Source organism: Peromyscus leucopus, chromosome 3 (assembly GCF_004664715.2).
Source record: "Peromyscus leucopus breed LL Stock chromosome 3, UCI_PerLeu_2.1, whole genome shotgun sequence".
Lineage (NCBI taxonomy): Eukaryota > Metazoa > Chordata > Mammalia > Rodentia > Cricetidae > Peromyscus > Peromyscus leucopus.
Genome location: NC_051065.1, coordinates 38,364,223 through 38,377,683, shown reverse-complemented (window position 1 = coordinate 38,377,683; position 13,461 = coordinate 38,364,223). Strand labels below are relative to the sequence as shown.

Genomic DNA, 13,461 nt, shown 5'->3' with positions numbered 1-13,461 from the left:
ATTGGCCAAGGGACCGGAGGGGAGGGGAACTTAATCCAACTGACCAATGGAAAGAGTGGAAGGGACAGGACAGACTCAGCTTTGTGGTTACCTTGGATACCAAGGACGCGACTTGTTTGGAGAGAGTGGCGTTTGGGAGTGAGACCCCAGAGACCAAAACCCACAGAGAAAAATAAGAGTCTAAATAACGATCAGGACCAAGAGAAAGGGTAAGAAACAGCGTGTTTACAGATGGGGATTAGATGCAAAGTTACCCTCTGTAGGTTGTTAGAAGCAAACTTTACCAAACTAACGATGAGTCCCCTGGGAACAGAGAATCCCTCAGCGAGAGACCTTACTTAGCAGGAGAGAAGAGACCCATTCTGTTGCCCCATCTCTCCCTTCTCCTCTGCCCTTTAAGAGAACTCCCTCTCAGCTAGAAAGCACTAGATAGAAAAAGTGTTAGAATCCTGGCTCCTAACTGTAAATAACCTTAGGTCAGTCATTCTGTGCCTTTGGGTTTTACGATTTGCTTGTAAAATGACGACAACAATATCTTTCTTGCCTTGTGTGGAAGGGTTTTTTACAAAGATCAAATGAAATAACGCTTGGCAAAGCGGTGCACAGTGTACAAAATAATTAGAGTAGTGTTTTAGGAATAGCATTGTTTCTAAGCTGCCAGGAAATTTTGAGACATTTGAACATTTTATAGAACTGCATAGATCTCTTTCACTACAAATGATCCTCGGCCTTAGTGGTAAAATAAAATCTTTTTCTTTTTTTCTTTCTTTTAGGCCATAAGACTTGTGAGGTGATGTCAGATTACTTTCCTGTCCCTGTTGGTTTATCTGTGTCACCAGGACCTGTTCCTTCAGTTTTGATATAAAGATAGGATTACTAAATAACTCTATAAGGCTTTTATCCTTCTTTATTATTAAGTAGGCAGTAAAAATAATGGAAAGTGTGGGGTGCAGGCATTATTTCAGCCGTGCTTTCCTAGTTTCTCCTCTTTCTCCACTGTCTACACATAATTCCCTAAATTCCTTACATACAGATAGTAGGTTTAGTAGAATGCATGTCCTGTGTGGTGGCATTCACTTGTAATCCTTCAGCATTTGGGAAGCTGAAACTGAGGATCTCAAATCTGAGGTCAACCTGGGCTACATAGTGAGAACTCTGTCTCAAAAACTAAAACAAAATGGTACCTTTAAAGATTGAAGCCCTCACCTCAAAGCTTGGATGTATTTTTAACAAGAAACTTAACTAATGAGCTGCCAAGGTGGTCATCGCCTTGGAGGGTTGGTAGGAGAACTATTAAACTGTTAAATCTATCAGTACCCTAGTCATCAAACACTATCAGATCTGAGAAGAAAAAATTTAATCTGGGGGGACCAGCCTACCTTGTCTTGGCAAAGCAGGCAATCAATTCCCCAGTATCCTGCTTGTCCACAGTCTGGACAGGGTCTTAGCAGCAGTTAAGGTACAAAGCAGTTTTCTGCTCCGTGGCTGGCTTTGCTACATTTAAAGCAAGCTCCAGGTGGAAGTTCTTCTGTGGCCATTCATCTTCCTTGGAGGAGATACAGGATGCTGCCATGAGCTGGCATGTCTCCATTATGAAATGCTTTTTTTTTTTTTTTTTTTTTTTTTTTTTTTTTTTTTTTGGTTTTTCGAGACAGGGTTTCTCTGTGTAGCTTTGCGCCTTTCCTGGAACTCACTTGGTAGCCCAGGCTGGCCTTGAACTCACAGAGATCCACCTGGCTCTGCCTCCGAGTGCGCCACCACCGCCCGGCTATGAAATGCTTTTTTATTAAATGCCATATTCTTAGATCTCTGAAGCATTTGAGGATCAAGAGTCATTATCTGTTAGGTATAAGCAGTTTAGTACCTCTAGAAGGCAAAACTCAGTTTTGGCATTGTAGACAATTTAAAGTTTCTAAAATCAATACTAAGGGGATTACTCTTAGGTTACAAAATCTGGCTGCCAGCAAGATACATCCCTATACATGAATGCATGGAAGCACAGCTTTAAAACCTCAGTAAACCAGCATTGTTTTTAAATCCTATCTTTCACAAACCTGTTTTTAGGATAGAACAGGAATTATCATACATAAATCTATTCTAATCCAAAATATCTTGGAGACCTGAAGTCTCCTTAGTGGGCCCATTCCATGCGGTCACCTCTATCTAAGATGGCAGTGAAGTCATATGACCTCCCTCCATCCTTAGTTTAGATGGTGGCTGCTCATGGGGCTGTACTTAATTAAGGTGGTGGCGGACCAAGTGTTGTTTTCCAGAGCAGTTCCAACTTGGAGTTACAAGTTTTAAGATAAATTTTTGTTATAGATTTTTAGCCATTCCCAATTCCTTAGCTGTTTGTTTATTAGCTAGGTAGAACAGCATAAAATAACTTTCTCTGGTTGGACATTGGTGGCACACACCTTTAATCCCAGCATTCGGGAGGCAGAGCCAGGCGGATCTCTGTGAGTTTGAGGCCAGCCTGGAATACAGAGTGAGATCCGGACAGGCACCAAAACTACACAGAGAACCCCGGTCTTGAAAAACCAAACAAAACAAAAAATAATAACTTTCTCTGTCATGAACATGTAAACTCGGGCATCTATGACCGGTCAGAAGCAAACATGCAGTGGCCACATACATTCATACATCCAACTGAGCCTGAGGTAGACAGAAAGGCACAGAGCCATGGGAGAGTGGCTGGCTTCCCACATGTTGGCAGGAAAGACTCAACTCTACCCAGTTTCCGCTCCAAGTTGATAGTTCTTTTTGTAACCCTAGTAGGTTTCTTCACCAACAAGGCAGTAAGCCAAATCAAGCCGAATTAAGACAAAGGGCCAGGTTTAATCTGAGCAAAGCACTCTCGGGAATGGGAGCAGGAGAGAAATCAATGGCTTGTCTGAAGGGGATGGTTTAAATACCCTGTAGGGTGCAGGGTAATGGCATGCCCCAAGGTAGGTTTGTGCTATGGTAAGTTTTTGAGCCAGGGCTTGGGCAGCCACCATGGAACTGGGCTTGGGGGCTGGGAGTGTTTCTCTGAGAGGGCGGGGTTTGAGGGGGAGGAGTGGAGCAAGCTGTAGGCACAGGGCAATGATGGGTCTGCCACAAACTGGGTGGAACTTGACTTTGGTGGTTTCTCTGAGAGGGCGGGGTTTGGAGGCGGGGAATGGGGCTTCTCAGCTGGGGCGAGCTGATCCAGCGGGAAAAACTATCTTTCTGTTGACTATCTATCGATAATGTTGTTAACTGTGTTAGAATTCTTCGTTTTTAGCTGTTAAGAGACACTGGTCAGATTCTAGACTAAAGGCGCCATTTCTTTCCCATGTCTCCATCATTTCTGTGTTTCTATCTTGCCTCAGTAGGATATAAAATAGATTTTATGCTAAGCAAGAGCCCACCATTAATAACGTCCTTGGCTTTGTGTTTTATGTGGACATAATTACTCGGATTAGTCTTCAAATTATCTGTTTTATGAAAACCCATAGGCATATTTTTGAGAATTTGGAAAAGGCACAAGCAAGTTGAGAATGAACTCAGAGTTGCTGTGTAAAATTGTTAGATATAGTTAGACTACATATGCATCCTTAATAAATTATCCTGGCCAGGCGATGGTGGCGCACGCCTTTAATCCCAGCACTCGGGAGGCAGAGCTAGGCGGATCTCTGTGAGTTCGAGGCCAGCCTGAGCTACCAAGTGAGTTCCAGGAAAGGCGCAAAGCTACACAGAGAAACCCTGTCTCGAAAAAAAAAAAAAAAAAAAAAAAAAAAAAAAAAAAAAAAAACCAAATAAATAAATAAATAAATAAATAAATAAATATAAATTATCCTGTTTCTGTAGTAATTTTCCCTTTTCTGAGAAAAATTAAATTAATGGAATTGTCAACTGAGCCATATATATATGATACAATCATATTTTGTATATACAACTGAGATATATATATGATACAATCATTATTTCATTACTTTCAAATAAAGGAACTAAAACTTACTGAAAAATTACCTTTCTGATTTTATGAGGTTGAAAATTGAGACTGTGATTGCTGTTAAGATTGATGTAAGATATTAAAGTAAACTAACAATCTAAAAAGTATTACATTTACCTATATGTAAATAGTGACTAACAAATACAATTTTCAAAACATGCTAATGTGCATCATCTCCCTGTATCCTCTCAAAATGTTGTTAAGAAGGATGGCTATTATTCTCCCTGAATGACAGGTGAGGAAACAGATTCAGAAACATAAGATGATGCCAATATAATCCAGAAATTGTGGGCTTGAGTGATAAAAGCATAATGTACAAGAATTTTGGTCTTATTAGGCTACTTATAGTTAGAAATAATTTAATAATCTAAATGACCCCAAATAAGAGAGTGATAGTTAAATTGACTATATATTTGTAATATTATAAAGCAATTTAAAAATTATATTTTGAAGGTTGGTCAATCATATAGGAAATAATCTGCAATGTTGGGTAAAATTTTGCATACTAACCTTTATATATAGTTCACTGTCAATTCTGTAATAACAGTAATATATTTAATATAGAATTATATTCATAGAAACAATTCCAGAGGGATGTACAACACTTTATAATGGTAGTTATCTCTAAGCAATGAGATTGAATGATTCATCATGTTATCAGTAGTGAACATGTTTTACATTTTAATAAGGAAAAAAGTAAGGACTTCTTGGACTGTACTGACACCTAAGGCTGTCTCAGAAATTCAAGAAATTTCTTAGCATCTAAATATGCAAGTGGGTAGAGTGTTTTTTGCCAAGTAAATGTGAATGGTAGTGACTGTTTTATTATTGCTTTATGTTCAATTCATGAACAGCAGAGGGCATGAGAGTTTTCAGGAGAAATAGTAACCAGACCATTGATTTAGTAATTCAGTGAAAGGGCCGTGGGACTGTACTCATGTTCTGAATTATAAACTACTTTAAAACAAATACCTCTTGTGATTTGTTATTCTTATATTAACACACTCAAGAAAACTAATAACTATTGCTTCTGAGAAGTATTTAATGGATCTGTAGGTAAAGCCATTTGAAATCTCCATATGAAACTCCAAATAGAGACACTTTGATTCTGCCTTTGTACTGTTTGTTTGTGCTGCTGAGCTGGCCACAGCGACAGCCTGCTGGGCTGTGTGGTGAAGGTGAGGGCCAACAGCCTGCTGTGCAGTGTGGTGAGGGCACTGGCCAACAGCCTGCTGTGCAGTGTGGTGAGGGCACTGGCCACAGCCTGCTGTGCAGTGTGGTGAGGGCACTGGCCACAGCCTGCTGTGCAGTGTGGTGAGGGCACTGGCCAACAGCCTGCTGGGCTGTGTGGTGAGGGCACTGGCCAACAGCCTGCTGTGAAGTGTGGTGAGGGCACTGGCCACAGCCTGCTGGGCTGTGTGGTGAGGGCACTGGCCAACAGCCTGCTGTGCAGTGTGGTGAGGGCACTGGCCAACAGCCTGCTGTGCAGTGTGGTGAGGGCACTGGCCAACAGCCTGCTGTGCAGTGTGGTGAGGGCACTAGCCACAGCCTGCTGTGCAGTGTGGTGAGGGCACTGGCCACAGCCTGCTGTGCAGTGTGGTGAGGGTGAGGGCACTGGCCACAGCCTGCTGTGCAGTGTTGTGAGGGCACTGGCCAACAGCCTGCTGTGCAGTGTGGTGAGGGCACTGGCCACAGCCTGCTGGGCTGTATGGTGAGGGCACTGGCCAACAGCCTGCTGGGCTGTGTGGTGAGGGCACTGGCCACAGCCTGCTGGGCTGTGTGGTGAGGGCACTGGCCACAGCCTGCTGTGCAGTGTGGTGAGGGCACTGGCCACAGCCTGCTGGGCTGTGTGGTGAGGGCACTGGCCAACAGCCTGCTGTGCAGTGTGGTGAGGGCACTGGCCACAGCCTGCTGTGCAGTGTGGTGAGGGCACTGGCCACAGCCTGCTGTGCAGTGTGGTGAGGGCACTGGCCACAGCCTGCTGGGCTGTGTGGTGAAGATGAGGGCACTGGCCAACAGCCTGCTGTGCAGTGTGGTGAGGGCACTGGCCACAGCCTGCTGTGCTGTGCTGTGTGGTAAGACTGAACCACTCCAACTTGGAACCTCAGGGGAAGCATTGACATTTCACAGGCAATCATGAAGTTCGATGCTAATTTTTCAGATGGCCCTTGGAAGAAGTGTAATTCCTAATTTTCTATCAGTATTGTATTTTAAATTATTTTTCTGCATGCATTGAGATGATCAGTTTTTTTGAAATATATTGCTGTGGTATCTCACAATAATTAATCCTTTAAATGTTGAACCATTTTTCATTCCCTGCATAAACTTCATTTGATCATGTTGCTATCTTTTCTATATGAGTTAGTAGATTCAACTAATGGCTTATGAGAATTTTTGTATTTCATGTTTATATGAGTTAATTAGTCTGAAATTTTCTTTGATGTCTTTTATCCTTTAGGTGTTATGGTAAATTAGGAGGTAAGTGTTGTAGCTTTTCTTTTGCTGAGAGAATTATAGAGAATTAGTTGGTATTGTGATTTAGTTTTATTTGCCTTACTCAAAAATAAATGTGCTTTCTTTATGTGAAATCTTCAATTTATAAACCATTAGTCTTTCCCTGTTTTCTATCTAGTTTGTGGAGCTCTTATTTCAATATTTGTAAAATTTGCATTCTCTCATTTATGCACATTGGCTGTGTTTGCAGGCTGTTCATGCTTTCATTCTTTGTACACCATTCTGGATGATGTCCTCAAGTCTGTGTTCAAATCTGCTAATTCTTCCCTGATCTTAGCTAATCTTGTAGTTAATGTCCCTATTGTGTTTTCTTATTTTTTTAAATAAGATTTATTTAGTTTATTTTACGTGTACAAATGTTTTTCTTGAATGCACGTGTGTGCCATAAGAGTGCCTGGCACCTGCAGAGGTTAAAAGAGGGTGTCAAATCCCCTGAAGCTGGAATTAAAGTCCTCTGCAAAAGCAGTGGGTCTCTTTATGCGGAGCCATCTCTCCAGCCCTGCCTTTCCTTCCGAACGGCTGTGTCTTCATCTTTAGAGGATTGAGTTGGTTCTTCCACAACTCTGCTTTTCCCTTTTCCCTGCACATTTTTAGCCTCAGTTTTGCCTCCTTTAACTGTTTTGAAATTCAGTTACTACAGTGCATATTGTTTGCAGGTTGCTGTTTCTGCTTAGGTGGTCTCCCGCTCATGGTGCTTTATTTCCTGTCATGACCTCTAGATTTTTAAAATTATGATTAGTCTCTCATTGCCAATGGAAGTTGTCTGTTGTGAAAATCCTTTCAGTGCTAAGTTATGATGATTTCCTTCCAGGATGGTGAGGAATTAGCCTCTTTCAGAGCCTTTCAATTTTTGTGGTCATGGGAAAGTTTTAAATTTTAATCATTTTATTTGTCTTTAAATTTTGTCTTTTTTAAATAAAATAATTCATTCATATAGAAAATAAATGTAAAGTATAAGGTACAAAGAATCATACAATGAAATGAACATATTTTTGTCAAATATCCAATTTAAGAATTAAGATGCTTCCACTGTATTTTTTCCCTATTTATCTTGTGGCCTTCACTTTGTGAAGGGCTGAATTGAGAGCTATGAGGAAGAAAAGAGGCTTCTCAAATACAGAGAGTGAGGGGAAATCCCCGTCAGCTCTTGTTCTGTTGGTCCAGCCCCAAGGTTGGCTCCAAACCAGTTTGTACTGGCATCATCGGGTCATGAAGATACCCAGGAGTTGGAGAACACTGAACCTTTAATAGAGAAACTGGGAGTGGGTGAGGATGGAGTGGATACCCATGCTCGTCTCCTTTTTCTTGCTTCTTAGTGGTGTGGACAGCCTGAATTATGTGGTTCTAAGTGACATCATAAGGAAAGACTATAAGAGATAAGAGAACCCAGTCTCGGGCCATGATGAAGAGGACACATGAAACTAGAAAGTATAGGGGAAATTCACACGAGAGAAGGCTCGAGAAAACGATTCTTCATTTTGTTTTGACTGCTACAAAAAACAAAACAAAACAAAACAAACAAACAAAAAACACCAAAACACCCAAAACAAAAGTGGGCTCCACTCCTGCATAAACATGGAAGACAGCCAAAAGATTAATTAAGACTTGGAGAAACTGATGACAATAAAACACCAAGTTCTCAGGACAACTCACTTTTGCACACAGCATAACAAAAGCTTTCAGAAGAAAAACATTGCAGCCATTATCTGCTACGGAAGGCAGATAATTGTGGTCTGAGTATAACTGGACTGCTCACCTATGAAAAACAAACAAATGAATAAATAAAATTAGTAGGTCTGATGGAGACCTGGCGCTTTAGACAATCACATTTAAAATATCCAGCATCCTAGCAAAAATCACCCAACATGTCCAACATATCAGGAATAGAGTCTGGCCAGTTCTCAATGAGCAAAAAACAATCAACAGACCCAACTTTATAACAGAAAATTTTCTTTACGGTGTCCAGAAAGCTTTGAAACAACCCAAATGTCTCTTAAATGTGAGTGGAAAAACAAATTGTCTTGCATCCATATAAAAAGGTGACAATGAAACATAAATGTCAAAAACATTGTAATAAGCAAAAGAAGCCATATTCAAATGATCACATACTATGTGGTTATACTCATGACCTTCTAGAAAAGGCAACATGTAGATGCTGAGGAACAGATGGGTTCTCACTGGGGTTAGTGTGGGCATGAGTGTGAGTGGTACAGGAGAGCTCAGTGTTGAGAATAGAGATCTGTCTGCATCGTGATTTCTACAGAGAACTAGAGGTCAAAAGTGGTTTGCTCTATGTAAAGGTCAGAAATGAGTTCTAGGAATCACCCAGAGAGAATCCCATCTTGAAGCAGATGGCTTGGCAGGTGAATTCTGTTGAAGATTCTAAGAAAAAAAATCAGTTCTACATAAATGCTTCCGAAAGTTAGAAGAGAATGCTTCCAAACTCATTTTATGGCGTCTGCATTATCTTTTAGGGGGAGAGGTGGGGTTTGAGACAGGGTCTTTCTCTGTATGGTCTTGGCTGGCCTGGAACTCACTATGTAGACCAGGCTGGCCTCAAACCCACAGGTCACAGAGACGCACTTGTGTTTGCAGGACTAAAAGTGTGTACCCACAACCTACTCACCTGCATTGTCTTGCTAACAAAACCAGACAGAGATATTGTCAGAAATAAAACAGAACAAAAACCTCTGCTGAACAGTATTCCTCATGTACATGGAAACAAGCCAAGGCAACAAAACGTGAGGTAAGACGTTTTTAGATTGTTAGAAAAATACCCGACAAAAAGAACCCGAGGAGGAAAGATTGCTCTTGACTCTGGCTTCAAGGGTCTCACCCCGCAGTCACTTGGTTTGTTGTGTCTGGCTATGTGCACTACCACACAGCATCACGATGAAAAGGATGTGGTGCCCCAGGAAACGATGATGCTTTTAGGTGGTGTGGGAGACTATCCAAATGCGTGAGATGGTGAAGATGTCTTAGATACCACTCTAAATACATGATACATAAAAGAAATAATCTATACATCATTAAAATTAAAACTTCTGAACTTTGAAAGGCAATACCAAAAGAATAAAAAGTAAAGCTACTAACACAGAAAAAAAAATTGCAAAAGACACATAAAGGACTATTTTCCAAAACATACAGAAGACTTAAAACTCAGTAACAGATTTAAAAAGCAACCCAATATCCTTAACAGACATCTAACTAAGGAAGATATAAAGATAAAAAAAAAAAATACTGAGATGAGCCAGGTAGTGGTGGCTCGTGCCTTTTATCCCAGCACTTGAGATGCAGAGGCAGGCAGATCTCTGTGAGTTCGAGACCAGCCTGGTCTACAGAGCAAGTTCCAGGACAGGCTCCAAAGCTATACAGAGAAACCCTGTCTCAGAAAAACCAAAACAAAAAACAAAAAATACTGAGATGAAAATATGCACAGAATAAAGAAATCATTATAGAAATGTAAATTAAAACCATGAGCTACTTCTGCAGTCCCTAGAATGTTTACAATTAAAGATATTGACAATACCTAATGCTGACAAGGATGCAGCATCGTAGGAATCTTGCATGTTGCTAAATATGAATGTAACAAGGTGCAGTATTTTAGAGGCCAATTTGCAGTTTCCTGGAAAATTAAATAAACATTTACCTTATTACTCATGATGTAGAAGTATATAGTCACATGAAGAGGACTTGCCCTCTAATGTGTTAGTAACTTTATTCATAATCACCCAAACCTGGAAACAAGTGAAATGTCTGCCAACTGATGAATGATGAGTAAACTGTAGTGTACATCTACAATGGAATTGAATTCAACAAGAAAGGGAATTAATATGGGTGAACAACAGTGTAGATGAATCTCATAACCCTTGTACTAAATGAGAGAAGCCAAAAATGTCTATGATTCTGTCTTACTTTGGGATACCATAACAAAGTCTTGTAGACATGGTGACTTATAAACAACAGAAGGGATTTCTTTTGGTCCTGAAGGCTGGAAGTCTAAGATCAGAGTGCCAGCATAGTCATGTTCAGATAAGGACCCACTTCTGAGCTGCAGGCTGCCAACTTATTGTGTCCTTGTATGCCAGAAAGAGAGCTAAATAGCACCCTGTCCTCTTCTCTGCTGGCTCTAAGGCACTAGTCCTGTTTATGAGAGCTTCATTCATAGGACCCGTTATTCCAACTGGCCATGCCTGCAATACCACCAATTAGGATTAGCTTTTAACATGAATGGGGGTGTGCATGAAACACAAGCATATACTTCATAGCTTATTATATGAAGTTTTAAAAAAGGCAAAGTAACTGGCCATTCTCAGATGCTCCAAGGATGGTGGGTGTGGAGTGTAAAAGCAAGTGGGATGAGGAACAGTGACTTAGTTAGGGTTTCTATTCTATGAAGAGACACCATGACCATGGCAACTCCTATAGAGGAAAACATTTCAATTACAGTTCAAAGTTCATTATCATCATGATGGGGAGCATGACAGTGTGCAGGCAGACCTGATGCTGCAGCTGAGAGTCCTTCATCTTGCAGGTAACAGGAAGTGGTCTATCTCACTGGGCATGGCTTGACCATATATGAGACCTCAAAGCCCACCCCCACAATGACACACTTCCTCTAACAAGGCCATCCTACTTTAACAAAGCCACACCTCCTAATAGCACCACTGCCTATGAGATTATGGGGGCCAATTACATTCAGACTACCACAGACAGTAAAGGAACACAAAGGACAATTTTAGAACAATGGAAAAGGTTTTGGTAGTGATCAGGTTGTAAGAGCTCATCAAATTGTACACTTATGATTGTGACTTTTATTGTGCATAAGTTACATTTCAATAAAACTGAATATAAATTCTAAGTCCTGATTTCTTTTACCACTCATGTTTCTGGGCACAATACCTCAGTTTTTGGTCATTAACATTTTGGTTGTGTGGTCAGTATTTGGTGTCTGACCACACTGGTCCCTCCAGAGATGTACATCTACCTGAGTCTTGGGCATGGTCTCTGTCTTCCTCTGAGAATTCTGCATCCCCATCTGGTCTCAAATGTATAGTTCCAAAAGCTCCTTGAAGTAACAGTCTCATATCACACCTTCAAGGACTCTTAGGGTTTCATTTTTCACTACCACACTCAATACGTGTCTCCTACCACTCTATGACCTCTCCAGGGCTCTGGACATGTATAACCCTCTTTATCATATGAAAGGGTAAGAGTGGTGATAGCTCTGGAACCTTGTTGCTGACTCCAAGTTCCCCATCAGTCTTTTGATATTCTTTTTCTCCCATTTTCATTGATTATTTGGGAATTTCATACAATACACCCCAATCACACTCATTTCCCCATCCTCCAAGGTCTACCCTCCCACCCTTTTGCCTGCCCCCCAAAAAGAAAAAAAATCACAAAGTCCAATTTGTGTTGCCTATATACTCATTGGATCGTGGTTAAACTCCCAGCAGCCAGCCCCCTAAAGAAAACTGAGTCCTTCCCACCCACCCCAGTCCAGAAGCCATCAACTGTGAACAGCTACACTTCAACATCTTTATCACAGTTTTTAAGGACTCTCTTCAATGGCTTTCTGTCTAGACTGCTTTTTTTTTGGGGGGGGGGTCATAGAAGCCTCAATGCCTCTCATTCTCAATTATGAGTCTGCACTTATTGGTAACAAAAGAAGCTTCCTTGCCCATAACAGCCAGTGGTAGCACAGAGGATAGACATCAACATAGTTTCCTGTGGCACCCTTGATCATGGACATCAACATGTCCTCAGGCAGCAGCATAGGCCATGGATGTCCACATGACCTCCAGCAGGAGCACAGACCACAGATATCAAGATGACCTCAGGTGGCGACCTGGGCCACAGACATCCACATGTCCTCTGGCAGTAATAGCAACACTATGGACTATGAACATCAACCTGGTCTCAAGCAGCAGCACAGACCATGAGTGCCTTCCATCCCAACCCCCCACTTCAGCATGGACCACGGACATCTGGTCTTTCAAGGAGGCCCAATCCAGAAAATGAACTGTTCTCCATCTTTGATATCCTGCTGTGCATTGGGGGGTGGGGAGGGGCAGAACCTTTGCCAGTCCAGGCTGCTGCACACCACCCTGCTGGCCACTTCTACATCTTTCCACTGTCCATTGCACATGTATCCTTCAAGGTGGCACTGCAAACTGCTGGGTGTCACACCGTATATATTTTTGCCCGAACAACTTTACATGCAAATACTTATTGAAAGGAGTCTTTAGTCTGGTTCAAAGTTTCTGGTTTCTGAAGCACCATAAATACTGGAGATGTTTCAGACATCCTGTTGTTGCCCAGAGTCAGGGTGATCTTGCTGCTGGGCAGGCCATCTTGAGGCAGGGTCCATGAGAGCTCCAGCCAATGCACACCTCTCTGTTCAAGGGCAGTATGTTGACCTTGGACTCTCCTTCCTGCAGCAGGGCAAGCAGCTCTAGCTGCAGTAGCTGCCCTCCATGCTGTGGGCCAGGCTCCAGGTGGACTGAGGACCGGGCATGGCTCCCTTCCACCACCCTTTTTTCCAGTTTCATGAGAACATTTTTTAACAGCATCTTCCCATAAGACCTGCCTTTTTTTTTAGTTGTTCTGGGAATACTTTGTGCTCTGAATACTCATCCTCTGTGGCCTTGTCTTCCCTCGGAATATCTGTGGGTCTCTCAGGCTCCTTGAGGCTGCTTTGAGGTCCCTTAGGCGCCGCGGCAGCAGCCACCATCTTGAATCCAAGGCCGATTGTTCTATGACACTAAGCATGTTATTTCTCTGTTGTTTAGCAATAGGAGACTGATATACTTGATCTCAAGGCCTTTGCTACACAAACCTCAGTCTACATCTCTAACTTCATCTCCACTTCTCCTCTATATGTATCTCAGATTTGAAGCAAAGTGCTCACTGTGGCCTCTGACTATCTCTGTTTCCTGCTCTGTTAATCAATTTCCTGTCACTATAGG

At 41.8% G+C, this 13,461-nt stretch overlaps 1 protein-coding gene across 1 annotated transcript in view; it reads left to right on the top strand.

Moving 5' to 3' along the window:
- Positions 1-74: 74 nt before the first annotated feature.
- Positions 75-13,461, top strand: part of Ccdc146 (coiled-coil domain containing 146) — a 157,663-nt gene continuing 144,276 nt past the window's right edge. Inside the window, exon 1 of the mRNA XM_028890906.2 lies at positions 75-209. The gene's annotated coding sequence lies outside the window, so the exon portion shown is untranslated. The remainder of the gene's footprint in view (positions 210-13,461) is intronic.